General features: G+C 36.6%; 1 protein-coding gene and 1 non-coding gene across 6 annotated transcripts in view; one reads left to right on the forward strand and one right to left on the reverse strand.

Annotated features, from left to right (window-relative positions):
- The window catches only part of Tenm3 (teneurin transmembrane protein 3), a 2,471,519-nt gene that overhangs the window by 715,722 nt on the left and 1,732,546 nt on the right, over window positions 1-23,251 (reverse strand). The window lies entirely within an intron of this gene.
- On the forward strand, window positions 5,443-5,576 carry LOC125612905. The gene has a single exon (XR_007343392.1). It is a non-coding gene; the product is annotated as a small nucleolar RNA SNORA68 (small nucleolar RNA).

Below are 23,251 nucleotides of genomic sequence, written 5' to 3' on the forward strand. Positions count from 1 at the left end.
AAAAAAAAAAAAAAAAAAAAAAAAAAAAAGGAAGAGTCTAATGAGAGGCCAGATCTAATTCAATATAAAGGTTAGTGAGATGGAAAGAAAAAGGAGCCACAAAGACCATAACTGTCAGCTAGCTATGATTTTTTTTTCTTTTTTTTTTAGTACTGGAGATTGAACCCAGGGGTGATTAACCATTGACCATAGAGCCATATCTCCAGCCATTTTTCAGTTTTTATTTTGAGACAGGGTCTTGCTAAGTTGCTTAGGGCCTCACTAAATTGCTGGGGCTGGATTTGAACTTATAATCCTCTTGCCTCAGCCTCCCAAGCCACGGGGGTGACAGACATCCTTGGTAGTAAGCTATGAACTTTACCTAAATGGAGAATCCTGCTCTCCTTCTATCTCCAATGATTATCTGAGCTCCTGATCTTTACCTGCTCTGTCTAGCTTCATGGGGAGTTTCCTACATTTCAGTGGCTAGTGAAATGCCAATAAATAAGGTAAAGTAAACATGCTTTGTCTCTTGGGGGGAAGGAGGGACCTGCTCTATTTTAAAGGAGTTTATTTCTAGCAGAGGTCTAATATAAATGAGTTGAGATTGCTTTCTGAGACATTTATATATTTCTTCTAATATAAATGGGAAGGTGATAAACTTTTCTCCTTGATAAGTCAAAAACAAAGACAGGCAAGACAACAAGTTTGATTGGTATTTTGGAAAACATTAATGGCATTTAAATCCTTTTCAGAAAGCTTCTTTATTTGTATGTGAATTTTATAGTATTGTAAATATAATGCAGCTTCCTATCCTGAGTGATCTATAGAATTTATAGCTGCAATTGATGAGTCAATCAGCTTCGTCTAATTTCTTTTTTTTTTTTGTCCTTTAGAAATACTTTAAGTCTTGCATATAGAATAAAATTCACTGAAAGAGTCTTTAAAAAGTCTGTTTTTCTCTTTTTATATGTTGCTATTCTTTCTAAACTTTTATCAAGTATAAATATATGACAACTTTCTTTTAAGGAACTCAATGCACTTTAGAGACATACAACTCAGTTCTCTAAATGCCCAAGGTAGTTCCTCAGGTATTTGCCATGATGATTGTATTTATTTTTTTCTTTTTTCAGAATAAACAAGTAGCAAACATAGTTGTGTATGGAAGGTATAATTTACTAAGTGGTACAATACTGGTTTGAAAGTGTCATTATAGCTGCTACAGGGAACAACCTTCACAAGGAAGTTTTGGTTTTCTATCTTGTTTGGTTAGTGACTGAACAGGAACTCAGTGTGATATACCACATTGAAGCTGAGTCAGGCTCCATTTAATAGACAGAGAAACTGAAGCTCAGAGAAATTCATTCACATTCAACTTCTATACTTGTGAAGAAAGAAGTAGGGAACAGAGAGCACTTCTTTTTATGCCAAGACAAATGGTAGTTTCAGAAGACCACCCATACTTGCTGTGTTATTTTCTTTCTTGGAGGTATAGCCAATTTTATAGTTTTTCTTTTCTTTTTATATTTAAAAACCAAGACTCATTAAGCTAGGGAAAATATTTTACATTTGAACTACCGAATGCTAAACTGGTGACCAAGAGCAGGTTATGTAACAGGATGAAAGTGAGACATTTTAGACAGGGGTTTAAACATCCACCACCCTGGTGGGTGGTGGTGGTGGTAGATCTGAAGCTTTAGAACAAATAAGATTTTTATGGTTTGTTCTATATTGCATGATTTATTTTTTATTTTTTGAAAAAGAAAAGTGCTTTCTTCAGGTTTGGTCAGCCCTCAGCCCACTTTGATTTAATTCTTCAAAACATTCCTGGTATTTTTCTTGTTTTCAACTTTCATGTTCAAAATTATTATTTTAGGCTCCCTTATTATATAGTCAGTAACCCTTCAACCTGTTCTCCCTAATCAACTCAAGATAATGGTCTTTTGGGTTTAACACAGAGCTTGAACAAAGTCGAATTTATCACTGATTTTTCTGTTACGCCTTTTTTCTAATTCAGCAAACAATAACCTTCCACTCCTCCCAGACTGGCCGTAGACACCCATTTTCTTAGATGAAGCAAGGTATAGTTTAGACTTTTAAAATATATTGTTTTTCTGTATTTATTCTAATACCTATTCTTGTACTGATTAAAAGATTTTAAGGGTGACCTGTGACCATGTGTGTGCCCCATGTTCATGACAATTCATCCATTGAACCAAATATCTCTGATTGCCTATCACCTCAAAGCAAGAGAAAATCCTGGAGATCATGAAAGGGCTAAGTGGACACCACCTTATAAATACTGGAAAGAGTCACAGAGAGTGCTCCCCTGGAAGGCGATGTGACCGCCCAAGAATGGTTTCCTTTCAAAGGACAGGTTCTCAATTCTCAGGGAGAACCGCTTCTCCGCCAGAGAAGGGCTATGGTGATCAAGGAGGTCCCTGTGGTATAATTTTAGCTTTTGCAGAATTTTCCATTGCTTATTTTCAGCACTACTGCTATTTCATCATTTCAATGATTGCTCCCCCAACACAGACTGACGATTTTATTGGATGCAGAAGGGACTGAGTTGGATTATATTTCACTGAACAGCTACATAGCCCATGTAAAAACAGTCTTTGGAAATGAAATAATCCCATCTAATGGACTGCAGTGCAAGAGACACCATAAAACCAGTTGATGGGAGGTGGACGATCCAAAGCTAGAACACAGACTAAATTTTGACCAAATTAAAATTCCTGAAGTTTGTGCAGGTTTGGAAGGTATTATTATTTTATATTTAACATAAAGGTTAAACTCATTAAATACTTAATAAGCATAAAGTTGCCAGGAGTTAATGAACTGCTGCTGTTTTCCACAATGAATTTATATCAAAATTGGGGGAGCCAATTTAAGGTGGAAAATGAATTCTTCCTTCGATCCTGTCTTGAACAAAGAATTGTTCTGTTACCATTACCATTTCCATAATAGTAAAACATCCATTTAACTTTTTTTTCTGATCTGGACTTGTAATTTTGAAGAAGATTGTATCTCTTTTACTACTAAAGAATTCCGGAAGTTTTATTTGACTGTTGATGTATGGTATAATATTTGGTATCTTTCCTGCTACATATTTACTTTGACATATGAATAAGACAAACTTTGATTACTGCGGGAATGTTACCATGCTAACTCTGTTCTGGAGAAGTACTTGCTTCACAAGTTTTGTATATGTGTAACATTCTTTCTCATCCACAGTCAGTCACCTAAAAGTCAATGGTGAAGCAGGTTCTTCTGAAATGTCTAAGAAATGGAGGGTGCAGATTAATCACGACAGACACTTCTTCAGGATGATCCTGGAACTTGCCTGCTGTGTTACTTTGCTCTGTCTACGTCTTGGACACTCTAGGATAACTTGACACACCTAGGAGCACCCATCTAGTCTTTGAGTCTTGATTTTTTTTTTCTTTTCAAGCTCACCCCCAAGTTCACAAAGTCTCTTTATTGTAAAAGAGAAATATGAAATGGTAAATGAAATCCAGCATATTCTGTAACAGGAGGAGGAGAGACAAGATTGTTGGTGCCAGGAAAATCTGGCAATTGTTATAGGGCTCAAAATCTGGGATTAAAGGGAAGGACTCAGGAAATCAAAACCATGTCCATAGAAACTGGAAGAGCAACTAGCACTTAACCATGAGCCAAATTGCTCTGCTAGCTGCTTTATGTGTAATGTTTCAAATCCTTCCAGAGGTGAATGATGTTTTATTATGACCATTTTACATTGGGGGAGGGGGAGGAACCACTGAAGTTCAAAGGAGTTTATTATCTTGCCCAAACTCACAGAGGTAGATCTAAGCAGAGCAGCCTGATAAAAAGTCTACATCCAAAGTAGTAGTTAGGCTGCATCAAGATACCTCGGGAGGGCTGCAGCCGTTTCACAGTAAAGAAGATAAACAGGGTTCTTGGAGCCAGGGCAGCAGTTCGAACCCGAGTGGTTAATGATGATTGAGTGCCTGGCGAATTCTGAGCTATTCTGGGGAGGTCATATGGGGGAATTGATCTCAACATCCGGGGTGGGATTGTGTTGACAGGTCTGGCTTAAGTAGTCTCCCAGAAACTGGGCAATTGAGGAATTACTTATTAGGGAGGTAGGCAGTTAATTACACACCATAAATTGGAGAGAGGTTATCCAGTTCAGCTATTTAGGTTCTGTTTGGTCTTGATTCCTGGTTAGGGTCTAGGGAAACAATTTTTTCTCTTTGTAAGACAGCTTGGAATCCATGATGGATTTAGGGACAGGAGAGAACAAAGCCTAATTGCTCAGCCTTTTGAGCTTCTTGTTCATTATTCTTTCATTTTCTTCGACATTGGCCTCTGCAGATGATGTTCATCTAAATACTACTGTGAGCATGATCCCTTTTTGGTTGGGAAAGTCATTACCAGAGGAGCACAATCACTCTCAATTAACACATGGGTCAGTAGGCAATCATCAGCTAATAAAAACTTTTGCATTCTGTGCATGATTTTAAAAAGGGCCATAAATTTGGAAGTGACAATGATTCTCATCAGGTGTTCATGAGAATAGAAACTCATTATATATCACACAGCTCTTCAGTGATCAAAAGAATTTTAGTGGCAAAGAGCAATACTGCATAAAGAACTGTCATAGAAACCAGTTGTCTTTTATTTTGCCTATCATTCCTTTAACTATAAGAATCAGTAAGAATCTTCTGGCCCTGATGAGATTGTGAAACCATACATAACTTTTCAATTAAGACTAAGTAAATTAATATAATTGTTTAAACAAGTTTACAAGTCCTGTTCTTGCAGCAATAAAAGTAGCTTATTTTTTGTGCGTGTGCTTGAAAATAACTCAGTTCTTTTAAAGAATTAGTCTTACAATTAGACTCCTATGGAGTAGGTGAGCATTACTGTCTTCATTTTGTAGATAAGCAAACTGGGGAATACATAGCCAATGACACATTATGTCACATTCCACCAGGGTCAGTACTAAAGTACCCAGCAATGAGTCCTCAGGCTGTGAATTATCTCAGTGAGACACTTCATCAGTCAGTCACTGATCTTACCCTTTGCCATCATGCTTTTGGCAAACATGCATCAGTACTATTTCTCTCCTGCCTGGTGTTTTGATAGAGCCTTTCAAGAAATGGAATATCTTTTTAAGAGAGAGAGTCCTTGGCATCTGTATCCCCACTGGGAGAATATCAGGCCAAGAATGATCTCATGATATTATATATGAACCCTCCTCTTGACGTCCCTTTAGGACTACCAAACAAGCACATGTACATATATATCCTCTTACCTGTTTAGGTGGTCTGTGCTTACTTCTCCATTGAAAGGCATCGCATGAGCATAGCCAGCCTCAGACTGGTTTGTAAAAATAACCCACCAATATGAAATGGCCATTGTCACCTTTGCTTTCCTGGACACCAATAAAGGTCAGCTATTTAGTAATTAACTAGACTTGTATTTCAACCTAAGAATCGCTGTTTCTTGTAGCAGCGGTTTAAACAGAGCTGCATACAGCAAGTGGATCTTGTCACTTTTAGGAGGCTATAGTTTTGCCCCTCAAAGTGAATTTGTGAAAAACAAAAACAAAAAAACAAAAAACAAAATCAACTACAGACATTAGACAATTCATGATGTTTGAAGTAGATTCAGTGAAAAATCTGAAAAGTAGGTAGGGTTGATGCACATAGTAATCATGACATCTCTAACATCATTCTCTCCAAAATCTATATAAAACCCAACCCTATAGCCTACCCTATAGTTTTTACTTCACTACTGCAATGGCTAGAATTCCATGCAGTGATGACTTCTTTGTATCAAAACTTCTCTGGTTACCAAGACAAGTTGGTGGACTACCAGTCATCTACAGATTGTGTGTTACCCTATCATAATTCACTCTTCAAGAGCCAGTCCAAACAGCCACTTCCCAGAGAGAATCTTCTTCCTAGTTAATACCACCACCCCAAACCCAGTTCCTCATACCACAAACATAGTGGTTACCCTTGATCTCATGTCCAGTGCATTAAGTCCCATTGATTTCTCTTTATTCTTCAAAATGCACCCAAGCACATATGTGCTGCTAGAATACCTTGAAGCAAGTCAGAGTTGTTTCTCAGCTTCACTTTTTCATGCCTTTCTGAGCCATGCTCTGTGATACATTCTCCACTCAGCAGACAGAATGATGGGGAAACACTGAATCTGGTCAAGTCTGCACCTCTTCCCTAAGAATGCTCCACAACTGCTGCTTCCTCGACTTGGTTTCCTCCACTTCTTCTCTTTCACTCTCCTGGATTTCTTTCTTTCCCTCCCTCCCTCCCTTCCTTCCTTCCTTCTTAAATTGCTAGACTCTGGCTTCCCAGAGTCTGTGTGCTGGATGTTTTCAGCTTTTACACTGCTCCTTCCAGATCTTGGAATGGTTCTCCATCATTCCATCTCAGGTCAAAAGCCCTCTATCTGCTTGGGAAGTTTTCCCTAACTCTACTTGCCAAAGCTGATTGCTTCTCCTACTGCTCTCCCTGTGCCCACTGTTCACGTCATCCTTTTATTTTCAGAGCACTGTCAGTGTTCTGAAAATTGTCTTATTTGTTTTTATGCTTGTCTTTCTAACCATGGGAAAAGGTAAGTTTCAAGGCAGAAATTCTGTTTTTACCATAGTGTCCCTGGTTTCCCTGGAATACTGTAGAAGATGCACAATCAATAGCAACCATAACCACTAACACAAGGCTTTCCTCTTGATCCCCAGATGCGACCAGCTGCTCTCGGTTATTGTACTTGCGTGAGGAAGATGGGAGTCCATTTTAGGGTCTGGGGCTCTTTAAGAGAGCAAAGGCAGCCTAAGTGAGATGTCATGGTGGGAACCAAATCTTAGTTCACTGAGAGAACATCTGGAACCCATGAGAAGAGATGGCAGCAAATGCCTATAAGTCTGAGAAAATAAATAAATGACCCAATTTTGAATCTCAAAATACATAACTATTTTGTTATCTATAAAGCAGACATAACTGTGACATTTATCCCATCGGATTGTAAATGGGTATAAATACTGAACACAAAGACTAATCTATAGCAAGTGCTCAAGAAAAGAGAACAAAAAAGAGTACACCCACTTTCTCCACACACAAACACAGATTATTGTTTCAGAGTTCGATTACATTTTTGGTTAAGCTTAGGATAATTGTTTATAGTAATTCAATGGAAAATCATATACCTAAACAGCCATCTTCCATATAAATGCTTTTTAGAATACACACAGATTCCAATTTGCAAATATTGATAATTCCAATTTGCAAAATATTGTGCTTCCATTTTTGTCACCAAGTTGCTTTCACGGATACATTTTCCCACATTCTCTCTTTCCAGCACTCGTTCTATTGTTATTGAACAATTGACTTAAGAGTGTACGTTAACTGTAGAAATGGGACAAAGGCTGACGTGTAATTCCTTGTGTTTTTCTTAGAAATAAGAAACTAAATGTAAACAAAAGTAATTCAATTCCAGGGCATAGTAATCACTATGTTTTATAATACAACTGAGACAAAGGAATAGAGAAGAACTTGTTACATTCAAATTGTATCTGAAAAGCTTACGTGATAGGCTGTGAAGGACTATTACATCCTAATTTATTCTACTTTCTGTTATTTAGTCTGTTTTTTCATTAGCTAAACATTCTTGCTTGTGAAAGCTGCTTTAATCTTGGAGACTAATAGTTAAAAAGGATGAATTATGCAATTGAGTTTTTACTTCTTTCAATTTTGATTTCTTAATTATTTCACTTAGTTACACGAAAATGGTCAATTTATGGGTCTTATCAATACAACTATTGGCTGCCTGAAGAAAACAATTCAAGCCTTATAGGGTACAAATTGAGCTTACTAAAACCCAAAGCACAATAAAGCAAAACAACAGTGTTTCAACGAGCTACTCAACTCTTTTGAATACTATCGAGAGAGTATGCCTTTTAACGGACAGATATATTTCTATGTTGGAAATAAAATAATAAATATATAACATGACTTCCCTAAAATAATTATGTATTTAAACTATATTGTCTCTCCTATTTGAAGACATCTGAATGATTTAACTCTTACTTCCTTAACTACCCCTGCTACCACTCACTTGGGACTTTTGTGCAATTTCCTAAAAGATACTGACCTGAACTAACTTGATAATTGTTTTATTGCTAGTTGTAAAACATTGCATTTCAAAGCATATAAGGTTTTCAGATTTTAAATCAATCCTATGACTTTATTGCAATGTTATAAGATTATACAGTTTTTATCGTTGGTTTCTTGATGAGAACACAAATAGAGAAAAACATTTAAAATAAACTGAGAAAAATAAGTATATGAATACAAGAAATGTCTTTCAGATATAAAGGCATATATATAAATCTGGAGCTAAACATCTAGTGAGGGAAAAATATACCCACCCTTAATATCTTCCCTAAGTCTTCTAAGTTTCATCAGAGGACTCTGTTCAACCTTTAAAATTCTTGCATAAAAAATTTCTGTCCTCAGAAAACTAATAGGGAAAAATGTTAATTATATGTTTTGCTCTTTGCATATACATAATTATTTTTCTTTATAGCAGTTTGGCATTAGAAAATTTTACAGATGAGATAACCAATAATAATTAATAGAATTATTTTAATATATTAACTTTTATGAAATGTCTTTGAGGTTTGAGGTATGGACTATGATTGAATCCAGGAAATAAAAGAGTTTCTTATTTTGGATGCCTCCTGGCTTAAAATGCAAAACCCGGGAATGCATTCATGGTAATTCTTATGAATGCTTTGAGGAGTCACAAATGACTATGTTTCTGAAATCAGTTCATTAGTTTATCTAATTTATTATGTCCATACAGAAGTGCCTTGCCACAGCAGAAACAGTGAAACTATTCTTTCATATTCAACTAGTAATTAATTAGCTAGAATTCAAGTTGCTCACTATTACTATAACAGCAATATAGTTTTTAATGTTCGATACACTATATCATATGATATTTTGGAGAGTGATGCTATAAGTGGATAAGTCCAGCTTATCACAAAGTATACTGACCCCTTAATAGGGACATAATGAGTGAAGTTAGCATCTGTACCTCCGAAATAAAAACTTAACATCAACATGCCTATTAACAAAATGAGAAAAAAACTAATTAAAGCAAATTAGCCTAATGTGCACATGCTGGATAAGACAGATTACTTCTAAAAATCCGAGAAGATAATGGTACCCATATGGGATATGTTTTTGGCATTTTTCATATAAATTGGACAGTTTTAGAGGATAAATATGGTACAAAAGTCCTTACAGGCAATTATGTCTTTACAATGCTGGTGGCTGACATCATAAAAGTATAATTTTAATTGCTATTAATTGCATTAAGTCTACTCTTATTGAATACTTAATGCCATCTCTGACAGTAGTACTAATTTATATACTTTAATGAAGCTTCATGGTAGAAGTTTGGAATTATAGAGCCATTTAAACTATGTCTTAAGTAGTACATTTTATCTGACAATAAGTTCTAGATGTAAGGATATCCATTGGATATTTTTTTCTTTGAAAATAGGTTTGCGTTTCCCCCATTTTTTATGTGATAAAGTGATGTTGCCAGCTTTTTTTGTACAATAGTTTTTGAAAAATGCTTCTAGTCATGTTTATTACACATCTAAAACAGCTGTTGTCTCCCCAATGTGTTGCCGATCAAAATACACTTTATAAAAAAATAAAATTATTAACTTGCAAAATTTGGCTACCATAATTCCAGGCACCTGTCTTCTTTAGAAGAAAGTATATATTTAAAACTCATAAAAGGTTAAGAGATAATGCAGTAAAGAATAACTATTGTAAAAGGCAGAAAAGATGCTGAATAAATCAACAAGATAAAAAGCTCTATCAACATTGCATCTATCTGTTGGCGTTCTTCTAGTGCCACGAGTTACTGGACGTCTCTGCTGTTTGTGTGATTTACATTATTAAATGATGAGAAATTCATTCATCTCCATCAGTGCTAGTTTCAATATTTGTGAATTAGTAATCTGCCTGGTTGCACTAATGGGAAAATGCATCCATTATTGCCTTTTTAATTTGTTTTCATGTTAGTTTACTAAAAACATGTTATTTGAAATGGTAAAGACATCATATAGGAGATAAATTGAGTGCAAGAGAAAATCTTTGCTCTCTTAGGCTGTGCCTTTTGGTAAATTCTAGCCTGTTATTTCTGCTCAGAAAGGCATGCTTAATAAAGCGAACAAGCACAAATGTCAGGTAAAATATGCCACGTACTTTTATATGCCCTATCGATTTTTCCTATAATTAAAGTGATGAACACACACTGTTTGGTAATAATGAAGCTAGATCTCCATTTGAGAATTTTTTAAAGGTTTAGCAGAGTCAGTTTCAGCCTGTTGCCTTTTGGTAAAATATTTTTGCTCAAATTTCCCTAGAGATATCTGAGTAAAAAGCAGGATTGTGAGGGGTAAGTCAAAGGATTTTAGAGGTCTACAAAAGTTTCAGTTTCCTTAGGTTTAGCTTGCACTGTTTATGAACATAGGAATTGGTTTAAAAATCTCTGGTAATGGACTCTTGTCTTTCCATGACAGTGTCATGACTGACAACAGGAGTAACCCCATTCAATGCTGCATCGTGTGTATCCATCTTTAGCCAAAGTTTGAAGGCTATTTTATATTTCAATCTCTTTATTCACTCTTTCATGCTGAGAATGTCAACCAATTAGGGCTACTTTAGGTAATGCTTTTCATGAGACTGACACTGGTCCACAAGGAATTAGACTGAGACCACCAACCCATTTCACATGGGCCAATGAGTATCCATTGGACAGTGACAACTTTTGATCACAACCTGCCTTTGGGTTCAAACCAATTACTTAACAGCGACAGGTTCCATACCACCCGATTAAGTCTGTGTGTCATTCAGGGACCCAGATTAATTAAAACAACAACGAGGCAGAAACCTTTTACATAACTTATTTCCACTGCTCTGGCCACCATGATCACTGAAATGGAAAAGGCAAGCAAGGCCGACTCATATGAAAGCCAAAAGCACAAAACGGGCTCCATCAATTTTTGCTCCTATCTGCTAGGAGGGGAGGCGATTCATCAGTTCAAAACGAAAGGTTGGAAAGAAACAATATTTTCATTAATAAGAAATTCAACTTTAGAGGAGCATATGTTCTCTTCTTACATGAGACAATTTTTTTTTTTGGTCAAATACTTCATTTAATTTGTATGTGCTTTTGTTTTAAGATTATCTCCTATTTATGTAAAGAATTCGTGATTAATGCTGCCTTTTTAGAAAATACAGAAAAGCCTGCCCCATACACATGGAATCCTGTCCCAGAGATAACAAAATATTGTTAACTATTTGCTGAATATTTTCTAGTTTATTTTATTCATAAAGCATTTTTACCATACAAAATAATCTACTTTATGCTGCTTTGTTATCTGCCTGCATCTCTTAAAAGCATTTTGTGAGCCTGTTTCCTGTCAATAGTGCCATCCAATGATAGAGATATTTTGCTTTTTTTGTTTGTTTCTTTCACATTGTCTGCTTGGCTCTCTAAGGCGAATGCTATGGTTCAATATCAATGTTTATTTATTATTATTTGTTTGTCATTTTTCAGGTTCCTTTGGTTGTAATCATCAGGGAGGAGGCAGTTGGTCGGCTCCTGTTAGCAGCAGCAATCTATCGATAAAACCTCCTTGCCTGCTGCTTATTACTATACAACATTAACCCAAAGGGAAAAACCAGTTAAGTGGGATTTTACACACAATTCTCCCCTGTGGCTTTAGAGTTGCTCTACATCACTCCCGTAGGTTTGGTAGCTGGGCTTTAGGATAGTAATTTTTTTTTTCAGGTACAAAGTCATACAGCTTTAGTTTTTTTTCTGTAAATCTGATGACTGGAATATGGTATTTGTTTATTCAATCAGATTGAAGATACCGGATTGCTATGCAAGGAATTAAAAAATAACTGAAGCCAGGACAACTTGGAATGAGGCACAGGTTCTAAGAATTGTGTCCTTAGCTGAATGCTGGCCATCTATTCATGGTCACTCTCAGCTTGCTTGCTTCAGATGAATAGGCATTGCTAGTGATGTTTTTCTTTTTCCAATTGTTTAATAACTATATTGACAAGAATACTTAAATTTTTTTATTAATTATTATGTGTGATTAGGCTGGATTAAGCTTCAACAGCATACTTTAATAGAATATGCATTTTATAGAGGAAAAATATAAGCCAGAAAGAACCACCCTTTGTAGCTGTCTAGCTCTATACATTGCATACTAAAAGAGATATTTGCATGTGCAATAAGCAGCGTTATCCTTGATTAGACTTTGAAAATATTGATAATTGATAATAAATTATTTTTGTAGGTTCAATAAAGCAAGACTCCTCCTACAGAACACTCAGCCTGGTTTTTAGCACTCTATCTGAAACTAGTAAGATTACCATGTCTCTTCTGAAAATATTTATCTACATATCAAATTATATCTAATTAAGACCAATCTACTCCTCAGTGTTTCTAGTCACTCAGCTGTTGAATTTTCAAATCAAACATCACAAAGCAGGTCTTTGTGATGGGTTAGATCTATGCATTCAGAACATTCTGGTGAGTTAATACCAATAGTTGCATGAAAGCAGATTGGTAATCACTAATAATCAGAATAGCTAATGTAAACTGATTGATTACAGTGTAGTTCTTTCGTTTTATGTGCATAGACAGCCGGTTTGGCCTCACATTAATCTTTCTATATCAACAATACCATAAAACTTAGGAATAATTAAAAGAAAATAAACCTGATTAAACCAAGATGGAAGTGAACTGAGCTTTTAGAATTAGTTTTTTGAAAACTGTGAAAGTGGCTTTACAGATATGCTAAATAAAATTTCTAAAGTTTTTTTTTTTTAATGACTTGTGAACCAGTTTTTATCCAGTTCACACTTGCTGATAGGTACTTTCTCCTTCTTGCTACATCACTCCATGCCTAGGAGTGAGTCTTTTTACAGCCCTAAAGCCAGATTCTCCAAATACAGACACAGCTCCCATGTAAACACTGTCCCCATCTGCTTCTACCCTTCTTCATTCCTAGGACAGAGAGATGCACCATCTCCATCCAGTGTCCTGTCCCTGTGGGTTTCTGGGTGCTTGCCTTTTCCTGGAAATTGTCCTTCGTTACACAGTGCTCTCATCACGGCTGCCCTGGTCTGCTTCACTCTGATCTCCTTGAGGGAGCTTTGCCCGTCCTGTCCAATGGAGTCAGCACAATGACTGGCCCTTGGTAAATATTCACTAAGTCAATGAACACCAGCATGATATTTGAGGGTCTTAAGTTCAGGATCGATGCAATAGAATTAAGAATCTCAAAAAAAAAAAAAAAAAAAAAAAGAGGGTAAAAAAAGATGTCTTAACTACTACAGGGACAAATGGGCAGGAAACAGCCTCAAATTAGGAAACTCTTGATGTGCATAGTTTTAGGGTACTGATCTGGTTTTGGCTGAGAGAGGTATGTCTGGCACTTCAATTCACTACAGATAAACTTGTTCACAGTTTCCCCAAGAAAGGACACTGTGCGGAAATAAAAGCAGGCTTCTACTGGATATCAAATAAATCATTATAGTCTTAGCAACAAGAGCAGTCACATGGCTTTGGGCAAGTCACTTAGTATATCTATATGTCACTTTATTCTTTTGTAAACTGGGAACAATTATGGCACCATGTTGGAAGGAGACTGTGAGGTTTAAGTGGATAATTTCCATGTAAAATATGTAGAACAGTATCTGGTACATCATTGCATTCAATTAATGTTGGATAATAATTCCACCACCACCATCATCTTCTTCTTTTTCTTCTATTCAACAAGAGAAGTGGCAGCAACAGTACTGTTCTTGGCTTTAAGAGTAAAAAAAAAATAGTTTTTACAGACTGCATTAGTCAAGGGCAGAAGAAGCAGAAGGTGCAGCTGGTGAACTGAAACCTCAAATGGGCGAACAGCAACTTAGCAGAGGATTAGCAAAAGCGATAGGTAAGGTGTTGCTAGGAGAGAATGATGATCAGAGGAGACTGATTTAAAATGATATATTATGTGGAGAGAACTGGGCTGTGATAATGATGGCACAGCAGGAAATAGGATACAGGCAAAATAAAATACAGTGAAAGGAATTAGAGAACATCAGGAAGTTCAAGAAGTAAAAAGATACGATAGTGAAGGATGGAGTTAGATGAAATGAGATAGGTAGGCTGCAGAGATACCAGGGCACGAGGACAAGGAGCTAGGGAGAGATCCTATTTCTTTTGGAAATTGGGCTGGGAGTTTTAATTTCTTTTGACTCTCTTTTTTTTTTTAAATCCATTTCCTTGTTTAACCCCCTACCCCATTTAATTACTAAGCTACCCATGTTTCCATTTCTCCTTGCCCCCCCCACTTTCTTCAGCTTACTATTCTCTACTTCCTACCAATGATATGTCTAGGTTCCTTCCCATGCTTGTTTATCAGTGCCTTACACAAAGGGGTTCATGCCCTTCTTCCGCCCTTGGTTAGTCTGCTTGAATATTGTCACTTCCTGCTATGTGTGTATGTGTGTGTGTGTGTGTATGCCTATTATATATATATATATATATATCTTCTAAGCACTGTTACGTTAAATGGAACTGGAAATGTGTACTTCAGCTGTGACATTTTCCTTGTGCTGTTGTCTGACAGAAATTTAGAAAAATAACTAAACCCAAAAGCGATTCTGCTGGAGTTCTGCATCTTAAATGGCAAGCTGAAGGACAGCACCACGTGCATATTTAGAGAGAGCCGGTTTCTAGTTATTCACGTTTCAGTTGTAACCTGTGGCCACGTGGATCAAGTGAATAATGGTCAAGGCTGTGTAAAAGGATTGTCAACCAGAGAAACTGGGAAGCACAATTCCTTTGAATCTGTATCAAACTGAGAAAAAGATTGTTTAGCACTACAGTCAGGTGTAGTGTAGGATGAAGAGGGGGAGCAGCCTTTTATCCCTCTCTTAGGGGCTCCGTTGGTTTTTCATCTTGTTGGATTCCCTCACACAATTGCAAAGGAAGCTTTGTTCACGTTTCCTGATTGCCAGAGGACCATGGTATGAGCAAGACATTTGGAGTCCGACAGCCTTGATTCAAATTCTCGATTTGCCACTTCCTAACTCTATGATCTTGGTCAGAGCATACATGTAGAAATGGCTGGAAAAGCAGATGGAGGGCAAAACAGGAAACAATAAAAAGGTAGATTGAAGTCAATGGTAAAACAGGAAACACTAGAGGGGAACCAGGTTCAGGTACAATTTGATGAGTTTTCTTTTGGGTGGGTTGGTTTTTATATTCTGTTCAGTCTCCCAGAAAAATATAATTGCAGATATAAATTTAGGGGTTATGGACACTGTAAAAAGTTAGGAAAAAATTAAAATATACCTATTCCATGAGTGCTCCATAAATGCTATTCATATTTTGGCAAATTTCTTTGTAGCATTTATTCTATTTTTCCATTAAATGCTATGCAAATAGCACCCCTCTGTGTCTATTGATGTATATTTATATCACAATTTAATGACTGCACATAGTTTCCTACGTACATTATTAATCTTATGGGATTTTTGTAGCCCTAGGTAGGATATGTAAGAAGGCATACAGAGGAAAAGAGAATAAAACCAAGATCTTGAGAATTTACACGTAGATGATAAAGAGAAGTGAGAGTGCATTGTGAAGGAGGGCGAGAGCACATGGTTGGAGACAGTGGAAACCAAACATCCCACAATAGTCTATGTTGGAACAGTGAATGTTTAGAAAACTATTGAAGAGGGGTCATGGAGGTTGTCATGATTTGGATCTGAAATGTCCACCAAAGTCTCATGTGTTAAAGGATTGGTCCCTAGTGTAGCTGTGTATTCAGAGGTGGGTCTCTTGGGAAGTTACCAGACCCAGCTCTGACCTCATCAATGGATGAAATTCATAGCTGATGGCATTCTAGGGAGGCAGTAGAAACTGTAGGTGGTGGGACCTAGTTGGTGGAAGTAAATTACTAGGGGCATGCCCTAGAAAGGTAGTTCTTCTCCTCCTCAGTACCCACTTTGTCCCTGCTCCCCAGTTGACATGAGCTGAACACTCATGGTCTACTACATCTTTCCACCATGGTGTTCTAGCTTGTCTCAGACCCAAAGCAATGGAGCCAGCTGAACATGGACTAAAACCATGAGTCCATATAAATTTTTCCTCTTCTAAATTTTTATTTCACATATTTTGTCATGGTGTCACAAAATTGACTAACATGGAGACTGATCCTAAGGATAAAACTCAGTGGATTTGGAAAAGGTTATTAGCTATTTTGAAAACATAATAAAAATTAAGATATTAATGACATCAGTCAAGCAGTCTCAGCTTCTTGCAAAGACACAAAGTTGCCCCCGGAAAACAGTGGGAACATCCATTCTTCATGAAAAAAAAGAAGGAGAAATGAGCTGAAATGAACACCCTTGAAGCACAGGAGAGGAAGAGTGAGGGAAATCTGTTGTTTTCATTTGATTGGAGCAAAAACAAGTGGAAATAAGAGGGTGGCAGAGATTAGGAAGATGGAAAAGCTGTAAAAGAACCACTCTGAAAAGTGCTTTAGTTAAAAGAAATTGTAATCAACAGTCTTTCTGCCAGCTAGTCCTAATAAAATATTGTGAATGTGTAGTCTGTCCGATCTGTGCATCTTGGTTTTGCCGGTGGGTCTTGTCAAGTATTTGGGTGGAGCCAGAACTATTGGCTCAGTTTGTGAGTGAGGCATGTGAAAAATGTACAGAAGATGAAAGAAAAGTGTGCAAATCATTAGAGCAGTTGGAGAAAGAGGAGAGAAGACCTTGCCAAGAAGAGCCATGGGGAAAGTATTGAATGAAAGGCTGCACTTACTTAAAAAAAATAAAAAACCCATTAGATCATACTCTAAAGTTGTAAAATAGACAAATGATGGAGTGTTGTTCACATTGTAAAAGGATTGTTTATGTTATGAAAAAATACATCAGTTGGTTTCTTTGCATTGCTCATTTTTTTTAGAATGCAAATTTGCCTGACAAAAATTCAATTTGCAAGCATTTTTCTGGGACACACCTATTATCCAAAGTGAGGTTGACTCTCATTGTTCTGCTTATGCAGAAATTAAAGCAACAGTGGGTGGTGCATAGATTTAGGACTTAGATATGAGAATCTTTGCTGGCTCTGAGAATAGTTTTCTTCAAAAATTATATATATTTTTTAGTTATAGATGGACACAATACCTTTATTTTATTTTATTTGTTTATTTTTTAGGAGATGTTGAGAATCAAACCCAGTGCCTCAAACATGCTAGGCAAGTGCTGTACCACCGAGCCACACCCAGCCCTGAGAATGGGTTTTTGGTGAGCCTTTAAAACTATGATCCATTCCCCTGATTCATAAAACTAAGAGAATAATCTCTACCTATTTCAGAGATGAGGATTATTTTACCTAGTGATGATTAATGATATCAGTCAAGCAGTCTCAGCTTCTTGCAGATAAAAAGTACATGGTGTCCTCAGATGCCTACATCAGTCTATTGTTTTTTCTCTGTGGGAACCAGCCGATTTGTTACAATAAAAGCTTGGAATGCTTCCAGGGGGTATGTGATGTTCTGGGGGGCATGAAATTTAAAAATGTGTTTGATACTTTTCTTTTAAGAAAAGTATAAAATCATGCAATTATATAAATTCTTTTACTATCATGGAATTTTTCAAAGTGCTAGAGTATAGACTTTTTGTACTCTGGTATCACCACCCTTCTGAGGGAGATGAGCTGCAATTCAGGTGAAGAGCCAGGACAGGGAAGAGTGAAGGAGTACTTCCTTTTTCTCTTCTCTTAAATATTGTATCTCATGGCTTCTCATTAGCAGCGGACACTATTGGCCAGTGCAGCCATTGTATAGTAGTCTCTCCTTCCCAGTATAATTCTGCTTCTCTGTTCTAAGATTTCTCCCTTATCTCTCAGGCGAACTATTTTTACTTTCATATAGCAACGTATATGTTCATAGTCAGATTCATTTCTTTCATTCAAAGAAACACACACACACACACACACACACACAGCTCTTTTTAGTCAAAAAGCAAGCCATAAAAACCTATGTGAATTTGGCATTTCTTGTAAAATGCATGCCTCAGTGTGTTAATGTCATAGCTATTCCAAATATTGTTAGTCCATAATTTACTAGAGATTACTTTGCTTTAGAACATGCTACTCTGCCACTTTTGGCTTTAGGTTAATGGGCATATAATATACGGTTTATACTCCTTTGCAAAAGGGCTTTTTTTCCCCAAACACACAAAGAAATGAAACGTACACATAATATGAGTAAATAATAATGCATGATTCAAAGCAGAGTAGGACAACTTATGAAAAGTCTAGAGAGGAAAAACAACCATTTTTTTTTTCATTCTTGCTGAAAATTAAAAAAAAAAATCCATACAACAGAAGTAATACTATTTCTGCCCTTATTATTTGATAGCACTGTTATAGGCACACATTTTCTAAAAATTGCTTTAGATTTTATGGTGAAAGGAACATGCAGATATGGTAAATGCTGCAATAATTTTTGTGCATACATTTATTTACTTGCATTCATATTAAATACAACATATTAGCAATAGAACGAGTCAAAGGGAGAGATGGTGGCCCAAGGGCTGTCAGGAATGAAGTGGTGCTGTGTAACTGTTCTGAGATCAGAGAAAAATGCAAAGAGCTGAGGAGGATTAAAGAGACTCCAGGAAGCTTTAAGAGACCCATAGAAAAAAAGGGGACCAAGGGAGAAGTGGGGGTGGGAAGAGTGAGCGTAGCAACGGGGTGCATTATTCCATCATTGAAGAGCAGACTCACACTTACGTAAAAATTTAAAACTCATATGAGTAGGAAAATCAGAGTGAAAAAAATGATTTCTCTTTTCAAAGAGTAGAGATCAAGGGAGCATCTTACCACATTTTAAAAACATTTCATTTGAAAAAAAAAATAGCACAGCTAGAGAGTACAAAGATTTGGGATTTTTGAAAAGAGTTCATTATATTAAAACTGAATTCATCGGTGTTCTCTATTTCTGTATAACATTTTTCTAAGTAGGTGTAAAGAATAAATATTATTTTATGTGAAAAATATCAGTCCCAGTGCACATAGACTAGTAAATGGAAATAGGATATTATATAGGACATATAATTAATAATAAAAAATCATTTAAAAAATCAAATTCTCTAAATGTTACAACTTCTGCTTATATCAGTTACTGTATTTAATAATTTTTATGCATGGGTAAAATGAACTTTGACCTAAATAGGGAGACTGGATTTTAAAAAAGCAACTATAAGAATTATTATTTCTATTGTTTCTAAGAAAATGGATATAGTATTAATAAAAAGGATCACACCTTTCTGTTGCTGAGACAGAAGACTTTGATTGCAAATGTAGCCATTTGAGATGTAAGCTTTGGGTATCTGGAAACAGTATCATTGTCCTGGTAGTTGAAAGCTATCTCAAAAATATATCCCATAAAGTCTAAATTTTTATTTGTACTTGTTTATTTATTGATATCCCTTCTCTTAGTTCACAAGATCTTTTCATGTGAGCACTCCTTCTCTTTCTATAACATACTGTTCAGGATGGTGGGCAGATAACATGCAGAAGGAATTTTTTTTTTTAAATGGATACCTACTCATAGGTTTCTGCTGACATTTGAGCAATCCTGGACATGCTTACTGATGCACACTGGCTGAGAATAACTTGGCATTGATTCACGTGTGAATGTCGTGCTATTCTTCTACTCTTTATTAAAAGGCATACATTAAAGTATTCCAGCACGCCAAGTGGTAAAATACAAACATTTGTACAAATTGACAGAATGACCTCTTCCAGAGAGGAAATAAAGACAGTTCCCAAATCTACTGGTTTCTCAGTACCACTTCAACCCTGTAAACCCCAAACCGTCAGGTAACAAAGGTGAAATTACAATAAAGTTGTTTGCTTTGGCAAATCAAAGAATCTGAGTTTATTTCTTGCAACATCTTTCCCTTTTAGTGCTATGAAAACAGATTACCAGAGGAAAATGTGGCAGTAGGTGCATATTTTTTAAATGAAAGAAATTGTTCCCCAGAACTTTTCAATAAGAGAAAGCATGTGACCTCCTTTCGGTGAGACCCACAGTACAGTAAACAATTGAATCCATATTCAGCCAGATGCTTCCAGTGTGTAAATTACTCCCTGGGTAAATGTTAGGCACTTTTGGAGCCGCATTAACTCTTTCAGGCTTCGAGTATGCAATTTAGTAAATTACTGCTGCCTGTACTTAATGGTGCTCCAGGGACCGAAAAAGATTAATGTAGCTCTAGAAGTGCCTAAGTTACTCTCAGGGAGAGCATCTGACTCAATGGAAGTAGCTTGTGTCTAATCATTCTTTGTAAAAGGAGGTATTCTTTAAAATAAAGTTGCCTTCACTTTCAATACTGCAATCCCCTTCCCCAAAGCATATATTCTAACAATCAGACTCCCCCCTCCCCCTTATAAGGTTTATTTTTGGAAAGATTTTCACTGACCCCTTTTTCTGCAAAATATCACAGTAGCTATTAGTTCTTGTTCAACATGGTCTTTTTTTGTCATTTTGGCTCAGCTGATTTCATTTCTGCTTAATCGCTTCTCTGAAATTCCCTCCTCTGAAATCATCCCTTACTGTTTTTCTTATTATTTCTTTGATAGCTTTCGTCTTTCTTTCATATTGTTTTCTCTTCTGCTCCCACTGATATTTATTATGGACCCCAGCTTGGCTCCCTCCTGGTCTCCGCACCCACAGGGCTTTATTGATTTCTCCCAGGTTCAAGGTCTTATGTGGGTGTGATCTGCTCCTTCAGGCAACCATCCACTTCCCCCTTTATATCACCTCAAATTCGATTCTGGCCTATAGGTTATGTTAAATTGGGTGTCTCTTCACCAGTTCAGTACATAATGAAAACATATGGAGCCCATCTTATGGACCAACTCATCACATCCCATCTTTTGCAGCCATGGGGCATCTCAACAGAAACTGAGAGTGGAAATCACCCTTATAATAATACTAAACTGATGCTTTCCTCCTAAATCAAATCCTTACTACCTCTTGTGACTTCTCCCATTCCACAGTACTTGGTGTCACTTTGGACTGTTCCTATCTACTACTTTTCTCAATACCTGATGATAAGTTCTTATTTTGCCTGCTTTGCCAAAACCTGGAATTTAAACCCCTCTACTCTCTTACCTGGTTAAATGGATGTGATTCAACACCCTCTTATCTTCTTTTGGTAAAACTTTTTTTTTTTTTTAAACACATAATGAATAAGAAACAAACAGTATTCTTATAATCTATTTATGATCCCTTGTTCTTACACTCTCTATGTTTTAGTGTCAAAAGATTTGAATATTTATATTGACTTGTATTATGTAGGTTCTTAAAAGTAGAGAGATCATACCTGTTATGTTTTAATAATAGGTCCTCAAGTCCCACCTCTGATCCTAACAACATTTGAGGTAGCCCAAAGCAAATAGGAGGATCAAAATATACATAGAGTATCAGAACTAATAAAATATATAAATTAATTAACCTAATGAAGGAATTAGCATAAACAGTATTTAGAGACTTCGAGGAAGACAAGATGACATATCAGATAGAGTAATTGAAGAAGACATCACGAAAAGATTCAGGACTCCAGAAGTGACATTTGGACAGGCAGAGAGGAGAGGGCATTAGAGGTGACAGGAATCATGTGAGGAGGAGCAGCCTGAAGGTGAAAAATAATGGTGTGCACCAGAGCACAGGAGCGGTGGGCCTCTTGCACAATTGAACACACTTGATCTCCATTAATTTTGTCTTCTCACCTTGTGTTTCCTGCAATACCAACTCCTGGTGAGTCTATATTTCTCTTTGAGTACATTTAATTTATTAAACCAAAAACAATTTTGAAAAAAAAATAGACATAAGTTTTAGAATTCTACCAAAAGATGAGAACCAAAACCAAATGCCGTGGGACCTAATGATAAAGGAATTATGGCATCTAATTCAATTGTTTCTAGATTCTACTTTTGGTAAACATTTTCATTTGTATTCTAGCATTGTTATATGGCTAATGGGATATTTTGGATTTAGAAATTAGAAATTAGGAGCTGCGTTTGTAGCTCAGTGGTAGAGTGCTTGCCTAGCATATGTGAGGCACTGAGTTTGATTCTCAGCAGCACTTATAAATAAATGAATAAATAAAATTAAGGCCCATCCACAAATAAAAAAGTATTTAAAAAATTACAAATTAGAAATCTGCAATTTTTAGGATCACAAAACTTAATGTAAGCTGATGTGGTTCAACTTTAATCACTGAATGACCTTCTAACTGGACTTGGGGTATATGTCTGAGGTTGAATCTATGAAATCGACACAATTCTATCATATCTGACCTTGCCCAAAGGGAAATTTCACATTTTAACTTAAATGTTTTAATGAAACATATTTTCCTATGATATGTATTTTATATGTGTAACTTTGTTCTAGCCCTAGTATGGCCTCTGCGTCAAGACCACATTTTCTTAGTTGCTTTAGGACCTGGGTGGAGGTTACAATGTAGAGAGATGAGTTATCTGGAAGATGACCTACTGAATCAGGAGACACATGAACCCCCAGAGGAGACTGCTATTATTTAGAGAAAACTTCACCAATGTATATAGACCCAAGATATCCTGGGGGACAAAAACATGCCTCTGACTTCGGGGAACTAAAATTCTGCTCCTCCTACTATTTTAAATGTATGGGCTTGTCGTTTAAACCAAAGAAAGTCTTCCACCTTTGATGTGAAGTTGGTAAGACAGACCTGAAACTGGAAGGAAAAATGGGTCAGGAGGAGATTTGGGGGTGGGGAGGGAGGGCGATGAGAGAGATAAAGAGAAAGGAGAAGACAGACAGGGATACTGATATGGTTTGAATGTGAGGCATCCCCCAAAAGCTCATGTCTGAGACAATGCAAGAAGGTTTACAGGAGAAATGATTGGGTTTTGAAACCTTAACCCAATCAGTGAATTAACTGAGTGGTAACTGAAGGTGGGTCGGGTATGGCTGGAGAAGGTGGGCATTGGGGGCATGGCTTTGGGGCATATATTTTGTATCTGGCAAGTGAAGTGTCTCTCTCTCTCTCTCTCTCTCTCTCTCTCTCTCTCTCTCTCTCTGTTTTTTCTGATCATCATG

This window comes from Marmota marmota, unplaced genomic scaffold (genome assembly GCF_001458135.2).
Source record: "Marmota marmota marmota unplaced genomic scaffold, marMar, whole genome shotgun sequence".
Lineage (NCBI taxonomy): Eukaryota > Metazoa > Chordata > Mammalia > Rodentia > Sciuridae > Marmota > Marmota marmota.